Source organism: Ictalurus furcatus, chromosome 2 (assembly GCF_023375685.1).
Source record: "Ictalurus furcatus strain D&B chromosome 2, Billie_1.0, whole genome shotgun sequence".
NCBI classification, from domain to species: Eukaryota; Metazoa; Chordata; class Actinopteri; order Siluriformes; family Ictaluridae; genus Ictalurus; species Ictalurus furcatus.
In genome coordinates, this window is record NC_071256.1 from 6,395,201 (window position 1) to 6,409,761 (window position 14,561).

The window sequence follows — 14,561 nt, forward strand, 5'->3', positions numbered from 1 at the left end:
TGTTGGTCCATGGTTTGCTGACCATGGTATTACTGTGCTTGGTTGGTCAGCCTGACCCGAACCCCATAGAGAATCTATGAGAGACACCACACCCGACAATACAGACGAGCTGAAGGCCGCTATCAAAGCAACCTGGGCTTCCAGAACACCTCAGCAGTGCCACAGGCTGATCGCCTCCATGCCACGTCACACTGATGCAATAATTCCTGCAAAAGGATTAAAAACCCGACCGAGTACTGAGTACATAAATGAACATACTTTTCACAAGGTCGACATTTCTGTATTATAAATCCTTTATTCTAATATTTTGAGATACTGGATTTTTAATTTCCATGAGCTGTAAGCTGTAATCATCCAGCTTAAAAATAAATTTAAAAAAAGCTTGGAATATTTCACTTTGTGTGTAATGAATCCAGAATATATGAAAGTTCCACTTTCTGAATTAAATTATGGAAAAAAATTGAAAAGAAATTTTTCCACAATATTCAGGTTTTTTTTAGATGCCCCTGTACGTGCAAGAAAACCCTCAAACATGTTGCAACTGAAATAATATTGCATGGAAGAGTGGTCAAAAATTCCAGCAAGCCGACGTCAGAGACTGGTGAACAATCATGCAAAACACCTATAAGAAGTTATTTCTGCTAAAAGGTCTACTCACTTTTCCCACAGAAGACTTTCACATCTATTGATATTTCAGTTGAATAAATGACCGAAAAAGCTAAAAGATGATCAAATGTTTCCCAAACACATGCCGGTCCTGTCTGCTCAGTGTTTCTAGGATAAGCGCCGGATCCCCATTGACCCTGACCTTAATAAATGGGTTACTGACTATGAGTGAAAAAGACTTTTACTTGATCAGAGACAATTCTTATAGGTGGCGATTTATTTCCAGTACTTGTTACAACAGGTCTGGTGGATCAGGCCCTTTATTTGTCTTCTACGACCAACAATTATATAGAAAAAAAAATAGCTGATCTAAGCTGAACAAATCTAAGATTTCTTAATTAAGCATTACGGATACAGATTTTGATCCATATAGATCCAAATCCATACAGATTTGATCCATGAAGAACCCTCGAGAAGAACCAGACTCAAAAGTGAACTTCTGGATGATGCTGGATAGCGGGATTATAAATCATTACTCTTCTACAGCTCTTTACTATACAGTCAAACAGTGCTAATGTTTTGAAATGATGTTCAGTATGAGCAGATTGTAAAGTCCTGGTATGAGTACAGGACAGTCTTTATGATTGCAGCAGCAGTTCTCAGGTATGAATCTACAATATGTAGGTGAGATTATTATAAGAAAGGGTAGAGAATTGGACATAAACGGTTTCAGGGAAATCGTTAGAGTGTCACTGTGAGGTAGATAAAATCAGGCTGCTCTACTATACTTGCAAAAAAAAAAAAAGGGAAGCCGCTGATGTGTCCAGCTTTCAAGCCTAATAATGGATAGCGTCTACAGTGTAAACATTTTAAAAGCTTAAACTGGATCAATGTGATCCATAAACCTGTGGCTAAATGTCAAGTGCACTCATTTTTATGTCCGCTACACGGTCTCGTACATCAGTGTTTCCATCAGAGATTACAAACGCTGTTTGCACAGCTTGTGCTACTGCACCGTGATGGCTGGTTAAGATGAATTGACACACGCACTATCTTTCTAACGTCAGCCAAACAATGGAACTCTCTCTTCTCTTCTCTCTTTTGTTCACAAATGGCTAAAGGGAAGTTGTCTTGTAGGAAGGGAACGAGCAGGGGAAAGCCTCCCATGTCTTTCAAACATGAAAAGACAGCAATAGGAGGTTTCGTTTTTGGCATCCTCGTCAGATTATTCGCTGCTGATGAATGTTTGACAACAGATGATTTTTGTAGAACGAAACAGCACCACAAGTGGTCATTGGAAAAATACAGTGGTGGGAAATAAGTATTGAACGCGTCAACATTTTTTTCAGTAAATATATTTCCAATGAGGTTGTTCACATGAAATTTTCACCGGACTTCGGTATTAACTCAAGAAATCCACACGTATAAAGAAATCCAAATATTAAAGTCCATAAATGAAGTTATGTGTAATAAAGTGGAAAGACAAAGGAAAAAAGTATTGAGCACACTAAGTGAAATTTATTTAATACTTACTGGAGAAGACTTTGTTTGTAATGACAGCTTCAAGACGCTTCCTGTATGAAGAAATTAATCGGCCGCAGTATTCAGGTGTGACTTTGGTCCGTTCTTCTAAACATACTGCTGGGTTAGTAAATTGATGGTCTATAAAACGGCTTTTCGTTACCAAGGTGTCACACAAGAAACATCTCATGATGGGTAAAAGCAAAGAGCTCTCCCAAGACCTTCGTAGCCTTATTGTTGCGAAACATATTGATGGAATCGGATACAGATGTATTTCAAAACTTCCGAATCCTCCAGTAAGCACCATTATCCGCAAGTGGAAGCAAAATCACTCCATCATCGCCCGGCCACGCACAGGAGCTCCTCGCATGATTTCTGACCAGGGAGTCAGAAGAATAACCCAAGAGCCAAGGACCACTCAGAAAGAGCTCCAGAAACACTTGGACGCAGCAGGCACCAAAGTCAAGATGTTAGAATGGCCCAGTCAATCACCTGACTTGAATCCAATTGAACAAGATTTAAAGACAATATGTTTAGAAGAATGGGCCAAAAATCACACCTGAATACTGCGACCATTAATTTCTTCATACAGGAAGTGTCTTGAAGCTTCATTACAAACAAAGGCTTCTCCACTAAGTATTAAATACATTTCAGTTAGCGTGTTCAATACTTTTTAAGTCTGGTGAAATTTTCATGTGTATAGCCTCAGTGGAAATATGTTTACACTTTTTCACAGCCTTCTTTACTCATATTTACCAAAAAAACAAAAACACCATTTTTAATTATGTAAATATATCCATATTTAATTAGACGGATCCTCATTTGCATAATAACTGTACATTGTAAAATGTTCCAAATATACAAAACTACTTTAAGTATAGTAAGGACTGACTATTGCTTTAATATAAAAATGAATACCCTCTTCACCTGCAGAGGTTTGGATTAACGGGGGGTGGGGGGGTGGCTCCAAACTCCAACCAATACGATACACCTGCTGAGAAAGGTCCAGTCGTGTGCATGCGTGACGTCACTACCGCGCTGAAGCACTCTGATTGGCTAATAGAAATATGTGACATCACGCCTCATCCGTGGATAACGTGTTGCCAGATTGGACGAATTTCCGTTCCAGTTGAGTATTCCTGACCACACTCGGTTGGATAAAACTAATTTTTTGTGAACAAGTGGTTGTAAGAATCTTAAGTATACTCAAGCGTGTCTGGTTTGCTGGAAAACTAGTTGCGTTGTGAACAGCGTGAGCATATTATTGCAGGATCTGGCAACCTGTGTATCGTGTTCATTGTGGGAGTCGGACGGAGGCAGAGAGAGATCATAATAGAGGGATCTGCAGGTCGGGACATCTCTGTGTGCGCACTTTAACTTTAATGTAAATTGACACACAGCCATTAGGGAGTATACCGGCCCATAGAGGTACAAGGTGAGTACACACTGATTGATTATTCAGTATTATATATTATTTTGTTTTGTTTTTTTGGGAAAGTGCGCTAGACGCTCACGGAGGAAACGACTGGCACTGTTTCCGTCCTCGGTTCTGCACCCATAAGGAGTCTGTTTTGTCTTATGTACATTTTATATTTGTCTAGCTGTGGAATATTTAATCAGACAAGCTGATCTGTTCCTTTTCTTTTTCTTTTCTTTTTTCTTTTTAAATCAAGCAGAAATCCTCATTCCTACACTCCTGATCTGAACAGCTGATGTTTTCAAAATAAATCCTGCATACATATGAGTATTTGTAAATAATCCATATAAGTGGCATGCACTTGCTTTTTAAACACTCTTAGAGACACTCATGGGGACATCCTGTCCAGTACACTTGATAGTAGAAGAAAAATCTCATGCAGATACCCAGCAGGATAGGGTGTCACTAGGAGTAACCAGGTCAGAGGTCAGAGGTCTTCTGCTCACTTGAACCTGGCTGACTTTACGTTGTCATACATCTGTTTGCCTCGTATATTATATCGGAATGAAATGCTGTTGGGCTCCACAAATATTTTTCAAGCTCCAGTGTATTCCTGTGGGATTCGTGATTTGGTGAGATTTACAGTAAGGATGATATTGGGTAATCCAGGTCCTCGAAAGTTCATTCCCCTGCACCGTACACGGTTTCCATTTCCGCGTTCCTCGTTTTACCCTTCCGTCTCGTCCCATCTCTCGTGGTAGATCGCTCCTCCCAACATTTCGATGCGACAGTACGGTTCAGAGATCTCCAGACGTCTGTGAAGCCTGAGTTTGATCGGATTCCTGATCGTGGCTATGGATTCGGCATGATCCTGACCAGGATCTAGATAAGGATCAGTGAATGACTCAATGAACGGCAAGGTTTTAAAGGGTATTCCTGGCTGTAGAACATGCGAGAACCCCTGATTTAAAGAATACCCGGTTACAGGGATGTTATAAGGTTGAGCCTGGGGTCATGAACGTTGTGAAAATCTTAATGATTGAGACGCAGTGATCTAAAGGAATCCAAAATTCTGTCCAACTTCAGAACCAGTGGTCTTGGAAGCACCGACGTGGTCCATTTATTCACCTGCCCTGGAAATTCATTGACTCTAATATCATCATGACGAGATCACGAGTCATCAATATGAACGCAGTCTTATTGTAAATATATTCGGTTCAGTCTTGGCCTGTTTCCAACCATAACTTCCCAAGTAGCTGAGTGTCTTTCTCAGGTTTAGTAATTGGTTTACTATGAATTGGGGGGATGAAGTGATCATTAACCTTCTAGTGAAGTGGTTCATTCAGAGGCTTAGCCTTTGCCCTGGCTGTCTACATGACTGTTTTTTTTATGGGTGCACTGACTTTCACTGTAAGTCATTATGACAGAATTGCACTTCCTGTGTCTCCAGCATGTTGTTAAATTAACAGTGGAGCAAAGGGCACAGAAGGGCCATGCTCTTCAGCATTCATATCGGCGTAATCGTTCAGATGAATGCTGGATTGCTGTTACGCTTGCTTGTGGTAATTCATGAACACCAAAGAGGTATAGATGTATTATCATGTATTAGTAAGCAAAATTTACAAGGTACCCGAGGCAGGGTCAATTTAAGGTTTGGTTCCTGTGTCATAAATCCAGCTTTAAAGTATAGAACTATGGCCCAATTTTTATATCGTGCTCCTGGTTCCCGTTGTGTTGGATAAAGGGATGGTGTTTGAGCCTGTGCTTTGCCTTCCAGAGTACTGGGCGTGTCGCCTTACCAAGCCCGAGTGCCATGACACACCTACAGGTGTTGGTCTTTAGGTTTTGTGACTCACCTGGTAATGTTGGTTTAAAAGCTGGTTATGGTTCTTGAGGACGTCTCACATTCCTAACATTCAATGTTGAATTATTCTTTTTTTTATTTTATTTGACTTTATTTAATTTTTTTTATTATTCTGGACAAAGAAACATGGAGGCAGTGTTGTCATTGTGGGCAAGCGGACATGCTGTTCGATGACCTCAAATCCTGTGGTTTTACCATCATTGTATGCCATGAGGTTTGAAGACAGACGCTCTCTTCACTGTCACCCCATATTTTTTGACATTGACTACACAGACTAAAGAAACCCTTTCATTATTGAATATGAGGTGCAGCATGTCATGCAGGAAACTGGGCTGTGTTTAAATGGGATTTGATGCGATCAGATGTGCCAGTTTACTAATACATGACGAAAAATAACAACCGTGAAACATTTTACAAGTCATTCTCCTGGTTCCTGAGAACCTCGTATACAGCTTCTGCACAAAGTCATTGTATACAAATGATTAAAACGGTCACATGCTCTTACACCTTTAAGGTATTTATTCCGATTTCGTAGGTGCTCAAAGGAAGTTTTATTAGCATTAGGATTGGCAAAGTAATTTTTGAACATCAGTTTCCCAACATCTTATTACATTACATTACATTACTTTTATGGCATTTGGCAGACGCACTTATCCAGAGCGACTTATATTTATCTCATTTATATATAAAATACTTGTTGAGGGTCAAGGGCCCAGCAGTGGCATCTTGAAGTTTCTTATATCACTAGTTCTTGGTTGCAGACCAAAATACGTTTGGTGCCAAATAGGCTTACTGCGATAGTCGGTGTTACCGGTGTTACACGGTGTTCGGCCATACACCAATTACATCTCTTGCCCACCGCGGCACCGCCCCCACTGTCGTTTTGCTTTTTCATAGTCAGTTAGAGAACGGACACTACAATTAAAAACTGAACACGTCTTCTCAATTCAGCACGAGTCGAATGAGTCAGAGCACAGATCAGCAAGAGTCAGATTTCATTTATCATGTGACGATAGTGAGGCGAGCCGACTGACGGGCAGACTGAGGCGAGCCGACTGACGGGCAGACTGAGGCGAGCCGACTGACGGGTAGAGTGAGGCGAGCCGACTGACTGACGGGTAGAGTGAGGCGAGCCGACTGACGGGAAGAGTGAGGCGAGCCGAGTGAGGCGAGCCGACTAATGGGAAGAGTGAGGCGAGCCGACTGACTGACTGGGAGAGTGAGGCGAGCCGACTGACTGACTGGGAGAGTGAGGCGAGCCGACTGACTGACTGGGAGAGTGAGGCGAGCCGACTGACTGACGGGGAGAGTGAGGCAAGCCGACTGACTGACGGGGAGAGTGAGGCGAGGCGAACTGACTGACGGGGAGAGTGAGGCGAGCCGACTGACTGACGGGGAGAGTGAGGCGAGCCGACTGACTGACGGGGAGAGTGAGGCGAGCCGGCTGACTGACGGGGAGAGTGAGGCGAGCCGGCTGACTGACGGGGAGAGTGAGGCGAGCCGGCTGACTGACGGGGAGAGTGAGGCGAGCCGGCTGACTGACGGGGAGAGTGAGGCGAGCCGGCTGACTGACGGGGAGAGGTTTTTGGTTATATTTGGTTATATTTTGGATTTAAACCCAATGTTAATAGGGAACCTGCACCATTCAAGCGATTGCCATCCCCGAATTGCCACTATTTTGAAAGCAAAAGGGAAATGTACATGGGCATTTATAAGCGATTTAAAAGTGGTGTTGTCCCACATTGATTAACCGGTGGGAAAATTTCCTCACCTTCACAACCCTAGTGCTAAACAAGATAAAGTCCCAGACCCACGTCATCTAGTAGATGCTACTTTGACCAGCAGATTTCATGGAGGTGTGTTTGTGATTTCCTAACTGCCAGAAGAGCACAGAGTCTTTTGTGTAATATATTTAGACTCATCTTTTGAACTCGCCTTCGACTCCGCTTGACCTACTTACCATTTAATTATCCGTCATTAACCATTTAACTGCCATTATTTCTCTATATCGATGAAATTCTTGAGCTTTCATTGGTGTGAACAAGTGTGGAACAGGCTCATTAGGCTTATCATGATGACAGTAAGTCTTGAGAACTACCTGCATTATCAGAATGTTGTTGATAAGTGTGTGCTAAATGGAAGTGTGTGCTAAATGCCTCTCTCAGCTACTTTACTGTCAGTACAGATCAGATTTGTCTGTACCTGTCTGTAGCCATCTGAGCAAGGCGGAGCTCTGACCGCATCCAAATGAACCCAGCCTCTGGTGTGTATTCTCTGTAGCAACCTGCCCTAGGTCACTGACTGAATGAAGTGTACTCTGGAGCGAATGGCCGTGACTCATGTTCAGCCTCTATTATACTGTACAGAGGTGCTTGAAAGTTTGTGAACCCTTTTGAATGTTCTATATTACAGGATAAATATGACCTAAGTCATAAAAGTAGATAAAGAGAACCCATTTAAATAAATGAGTCAGAAATATTATACTTGGTCTTTTATTTATTGAAGAAAATAAACCAGTATTCCCCCCCCTTGTGCAGCAATAACTGTTTCCAGAAACTGTTGATCAGTCCTGCACATTGGCTTGGAGGAATTTTAGCCCGTTCCTCAGTACAGAACAGCTTCAGCTCTGGGATGTTTGGTGGGTTTCCTCACATGAACTGCTTGCTTCAGGTTCTTCCACAACATCTCTATTGGATTAAGTCAGGACTTTGACTTGGCCATTCCAAAACATTCACTTTATTCTTCTTTAACTGTTCTTTGGTAGAAGGACTTGTGTGTTTAGGGTCGTTGTCTTGGTGCATGTCCCACTTTCTCTTGAGATTCAGTTCACAGACAGATGTCCTGACATTTTCCTGTAGAATTCGCTGGTATAATTCAGAATTCATTGTTCCATCAATGATGAAGTCGTCCTGGCCCACATGCAGGAAAACAGCCCCAAACCATGATACTACCATGTTTCACAGATGGGAAAAAGGTTCTTATGCTGGAATGAAAAGGTTTTGTAACCTTTTCCAGCCTGATGAGCATCAACAGCTCTTTTTCTGAGGTCCTCAGATCCTCAAAATCTCTTGTTTGTGCCATGATACACTTCCACAAACAGGTGTTGTGAAGATCAGACTCTGATAGATCCCTGTTCTTTAAATAAAACACACTCACACCTGATTGTCATCTCATTGATAGATTATTTGCCTTTCTCTCCCCCCCAATATATATATTTATATAAACAGTATCTCACAAAAGTGAGTACACCCCTCACATTTTTGTAAATATTTGATTATATCTTTTAATGTGACAACACTGAAGAAATGACACTTTGCTACAATGTAAAGTAGTGAGTGTACAGCTTGTGTAACAGTGTAAATTTGCTGTCCCCTCAAAATAACTCAACACACAGCCATTAATGTCTAAACCGCTGGCAACAAAAGTGAGTACACCCCTAAGTGAAAATGTCCAAATTGGGCCCAAAATGTCAATATTTTGTGTGGCCACCATTATTTTCCCACACTGCCTTAACCCTCTTGGGCAATCAAATATTTACAAAAATGTGAGAGGTGTACTCACTTTTGTGAGATACTGTATAAGACCAACGACCTTATTTGATAATGATAATGAGTCTTTATTAATCACATATACATTCCAGCACAGTGAAATTCTTTTCTTCACATACCCCAGTGTGTCAGGAAGTTGGGGTCAGAGCCCAGGGTCAGCCATGATACAGTGCACCTGGAACCGAGAGGGTTAAGATCCTTGCTCAAGGGCTAAACAGTGGCAGCTTGGCAGCGCTGGGGCTTGAATCCCCGACCTTCCGATCAGTAACCCAGTTCCTTAACTGCTAAACCATCACTGCTTTGGTCATAGCAAGACAACTTTTGTTTGTTGACATTATTAAGGGAATAAAATGCGATAAATTGAAATTATAGGAGAATAATCAATGACCAGTTTAACATATAACACACTTTTTTAATTTTTTTTTATTCGTTTAAATTACATTTAATGGTGTGGAATGTCTGCAAAACAGGTTAGCTCCTGTTATCACTTATGTTATATCACCAGCCTCTCTTTTTTCTTCACGTTTAAAGTTAATAAGACACAAACTTGCTGCTTGTCATGCTACTGTGAAACCAGAAAGCCCTGTGTTCTCTACTCTTTTTTTTTTTCACTTACTTTTTTTTTTTTTTGAAACCCATGTCAGAAAACATAAAAAGTTACAGCTTTACTTCTGACAGTTTCAAAGTGCTGACACTGGAGGCTCCTTCCAAAAACGGCACAATAAACATCAAAGAAAACACGTTTTTATGCTGTTTTAAGCTGTTTATGTGGATCGTCCACCAATACAATTCCCTATGTACGTTGTAACTATAGAAATGATAATGTAATAGAGCAAGGGTATAAATATAAATATGTGATTTGCCTTGAATCCAGCACTATTTCTAAGAGCTGTTGTTCTAGAAAACCTTATCACCAATCAGAATCCGGAATTCAACAGACTTTGGTGTAATTGTTTCTGTTCCACAATCCACAACATTGGTGTGCAATTATAATGTGGAAAATAAATGATTGGTAATTTTATAGCTAACGCAACATTTCCAGTTAGCATTAGCATAATTTCTCCTGTCTAGAGTGATCTCTAAATGGCCACATGACCTTGGTTAATAATGAAGGGAAAATGCATTACTTGTGCATTCCTTTGCGAAGTGTACGTTGCAGATAACTCATGCATGAAATGAATCACTAAAAGTTCTGTGTGTAAAATGCAGTCAGTGTGTGAATGGTGGTATTTTGTTCGAGGGTTGTAGTTATGGAGTTTTGCCCAGTCTCATTAAGAGGCCTTAGCGAAAGGAGACCTTGACCCATTTTATTAAGGCACAGTTTAGTTCATGCTATTATGGGCCTGAATGGAGGAAAATGTATCCGGCATTTTCTATGGACATTAAAACACTGACACTGGAATCAGTGGAACTTTTAACCTTAGCTGTTCTACAAAGTACTTTACACTGTTTCTCATTCACCCATTCACACACCAGGAGCAACTGCCACAACTGCCATCAGGAGCAATTTGGGGTTCATTGTCTCGCCCAAGGACACTTCGGCATGCGGAGGGACCAGGGATCGAACCATCAACCCTACGGTTAGTGGACAACCTGCTCTACCACCTGAGCCGCAGCCGCTTAAGGCAATAATTAGATGGTCAGGTGGGCACGGTTATGGTTGGAGCTAAAGTCTTCAGGAAGGTAGATCTCCAGGGTTGGTGAGCACTGCTCTAGGACAATTCATGGCTGTGGCATTATTGGAATTCGAGGTATTAATTTCCCAATGATGGGTTGAAGGCTTTTCTGTTGTGCCACTCGGGAGCTCAGGGAACAACGTTTATGTTTGTACTTGTTATAATGTAAGTGATAACAGGAAGTAACATGCTTTTTGGACGTCTGAACGAGCTGCAGCTACGCAGCCCCATACACAGCAAGCTGTGATGCACTGGGTGTTCTGACACCTTTCTATCATAGACAGCATTAACATTTATTTGTGCTGGAGTAGCTCTTCTTTGGGACCGGACCTGACGGGATAGTTTTCGCTCCAATGAGCCTTGGGTGCCCATGACCCTGTCGCCTGTTTACTGGTTGTCCTTTCCTGGACCACATTTGGTAGGTACTAACCACTGCATGCCGGGAACCTGCTGTTTGGGAGATGTTCTCGCTCGGTCGTCTAACCATCACAATTTGGTCCTTGACAAACTTCAAATTTGATCCTTGATAAATCCTTACGCTTGCCCATTTTTCCTGCTCCCAACACGTCAACTTTGAGAACGGATTGTTCACTTTCTTCCTAATATATCCCACATCATGACAGGTGCCATTGTAACGAGATAATCAATATTATCCACTTCACCTGTCAGTGGTTTTAATGTTATGACTGTCTTGCTGTTTATGTCTAATTCAAAACTCTTGGAAGGAAAACTGTATTTTTATATACCAAGCTTCAATCTAATTTATTTTTGCGCACAGTTTCTTGAAGTAAATGCCCACACTGTGTAAGTTGTTTAAAGAACATGGCAGAAACGTTCACCCAGTGCTTTTGTTGGGTTATGAGTCATGCTTTCTCAGGTTCTCCCACTGCATCTTTGCTCTGAAGTCCTGCCAACTTGGACTTCATAATCAGTGGAGGAGTTCTGGGGAGTTCTGTGTATCAGCTTTTGCTGTACAAGTCGTGTGATGTAATTTTTTTTTCTGGTTCGCTCGGTCATGGGAAACGTCTCCGGGGAACCTCTTTCCTCTTTGCTGGACATCCTGAAGTCTTTCTATATGTTTATCTTACAGTGGCGCCGTGGCTGCTCTGGTTCTGTTCACTTTACCGTCGACGCCATCACACTGGGGTGTATCACTCCAAACCAGATGTTCCGTTTCAGGAAATGAGAGCCTCTTTATCTTCTTTAAGTATTTCATTTATAAAGGAAAAATCTTCACAGAAAGGACTCTTGGAGAATGAGTCTTAGAGATTCATGTTCATTTGAGTTGTACTGAGGCAACATCTCATTAAGTTATCTGTATATTTAAAAACACGACACAATGATTGCTTATATTCTTATCCCTTTTAAAGGGATATGACCAAATAGGCCAAGTGTAAATTTTATTTATTTATTTATTTATTTATTTATTTATTTTTTTTTTTAACAAAAATGCAGTTTCTTGTACGTTCCCTGTGCCTTTTTTGAAACCGTTCCACAACTCATTAACTTTTTTATTCATGGTGTCACACTATAGTCAGGGCATTTTTATTGGCATTAGAGTTTGACCGGAATAGATAGGAATATGGCTTGTCAATTTTTAAACTCTGTAAAATGTGTGGACCGAGCGCTGTGGTTAGGTATTGAAGTAATTGAAGCCTGCTCATGTCAGCAAAAATCAAGGTGCTGAACTGAAAGTTCATGACATTCCCATAAGAATAAGACAATCATTTATTCTTATTGTGTGGTAAATACATCATTCCGTGTACCTTTAAAGAGACTGGAATGTTTATAAAAAAAAAAAAAAATTCTCTAGGGTGTGACTTTTCACCGAATACTCCAGGGCAGGTTTTTAACCTGTGGTAAGGTGTGGCTGAAAGTTCTATTTAAACGTATTTCATTGGTAATGTTTGTCACTAGTGATGGGAAGTTCGGATCATTTTACTGACTCGGCTCTTTGAATCCCGTTCAGAAAAATGAATGAATCTTTTTTTCGAGTCATTGCGTTAATTTCAGCAGAATATAATTAAAACTTTACGTGCTGAATTCTTCAACACATCTAGTACTTACGCAAACGCTGATCACATTTGGAATGAAAAATAAACTATAGGTTTATTGCAGCCGACGCCAAATTATGACAAACAGAAATGATTAATTAATAGCTTAGCTGGGTATTCAGGCTATGCAGTCTGTTAGTTCACCTCACCTCCAGATCTGAGTCGTGTTTTCTTTTGTCACGTCACATTTGTCACGTCTGTTCCCCGGAAACAGAAATGATTAGTTCACCTCTTGAGTCTTCGGGTTCGAGTTGTTCGTTCATCACATCCCAGCCCCGTCGGCTGAATGCATTGGGACTGTGACGTGATGAACAAATGACTTGAACCCAAAGACTCGAGAGGTGAACTAATCATTTCTGTTTCCTGTACAGAACTTATGGGGATATTGCAGCGCAACACAAACTGAACGAATCACTCTCGGAGACGGCTCGTTGTTCCCGAGTCATATTAAAGATTCATTCAGATTGAACGAGTCGTTCATGAATGACACGTAACTAGTTGTCACCTGGTAAGGTGTGTCCACTTGTACAAGATGTCTAACTTCATGGTTTAATGAATAGATTAAAAAAAAAAAGCTTTGCTAATCTTTCAAGGTCGCATCTGGGATGACAACAAAATCAGGCTCCACCAGATTCCTCATACATGGCACAGGTTATGCCCTACCTGATGAGGACAGGAGGTGTTGGAGAAAACGCAGCCCTGTTTTCACTTTATATGAAATGTTACACAACTGGGAAGAAGTATACATTAGCCAGATGTTCACTAAACTTGTTCTGCAGTAATGCTGTAAAATATAGATGATGTCATTTTGTCAAGGATTGCTTGATTGTGTGACGTATGAAAATTACATCCGTACAGCAATGTGACTGCAGTGATGCGACAAAAAAAAATTTCACACTCCTCAGAGGTTTATAAATCAGAAATGCATTATCTAGCTCGCATTAGCTAGCTAATGTCATGCCCAGTCCCATGTTTTAGTAGCCTGGAAACCTGAATGACAAGGCTAAAAAGTGGTAGCTAACATAACATAATAAAACATAAAGTGTGGCAGGCTAGTTGGTTAGTTTGTTGTATCTTTTCTAAGAAAGTGTCTGATGTAACACTTTGACAAAAGGTTAGAAAGTTGTTAGCCAGTGGTTTGCTATGGCTAGCTGTGGTGTTTTCTCCTCACAGTGAACATATAAGATATGATTCCAGTCTAGCTAACGTTTTTTTCCCTCCCTCTCAACATGTTTAACAGCTGTGTGTTGTGCTAGCAGGAGAGTTAGCATACATGGTAGCTTTATGCTGCACTTTATTTGGCTCAGTTTTTGTCAGTGTTTCTATATACCCGTGTGTTTTTTATTCTGAAAATCATAATCTAATAAGCAGATGGTATGATTTGGAACAAGTAGCATGTATAGATTACAAATAAATACTTTTTGTGACAGTTGATAGCAAGTTTTTTTTTTTTCCTTTCTCTGGTTGTTAAGAGATCAAAAATGTTGGAGATTGTCATTCTACAGAGCCTACTTTAATAAAAAAAAAAAGTATTATCCTATACATGTATTTTTGTCCTGGCCCAATAGAAAACCTCATAGACTGGTTTTAATGGTTATAATGGGAATTGTTTTTTGTTTTTCTTCTATGGAAACTGTAATGGTCCCTGTGGGTCTCTACTGGTAATTTGTTGCCTTCTATTGGTGGCATGTTATGTCTAGTGGATACCATTTAGGACCAATAATGGTAATGGTTTTAATGGTTAGCTGATGGTTTGTAATGGTATGTGTTGTGGAAAACATTAGAATTTCTATGATAGTTCTATTGTTTTTTTTAGCAGGCTGGTTACTGATTTTTTTTTTTCCCCCATCCACTTCACAAGAGAACCATAGGATA

General features: G+C 40.7%; 1 protein-coding gene across 4 annotated transcripts in view; it reads left to right on the forward strand.

The window, feature by feature from the left end:
• The first annotated feature begins 3,305 nt into the window (after positions 1–3,305).
• Positions 3,306–14,561, forward strand: part of myo6a (myosin VIa) — a 122,706-nt gene continuing 111,450 nt past the window's right edge. For 2 of the 4 annotated variants that reach the window (XM_053645571.1, XM_053645579.1), the window contains exon 1: positions 3,306–3,562. The gene's annotated coding sequence lies outside the window, so the exon portion shown is untranslated. The remainder of the gene's footprint in view (positions 3,563–14,561) is intronic. The other 2 variants (XM_053645588.1, XM_053645596.1) reach the window with 2 other exon arrangements.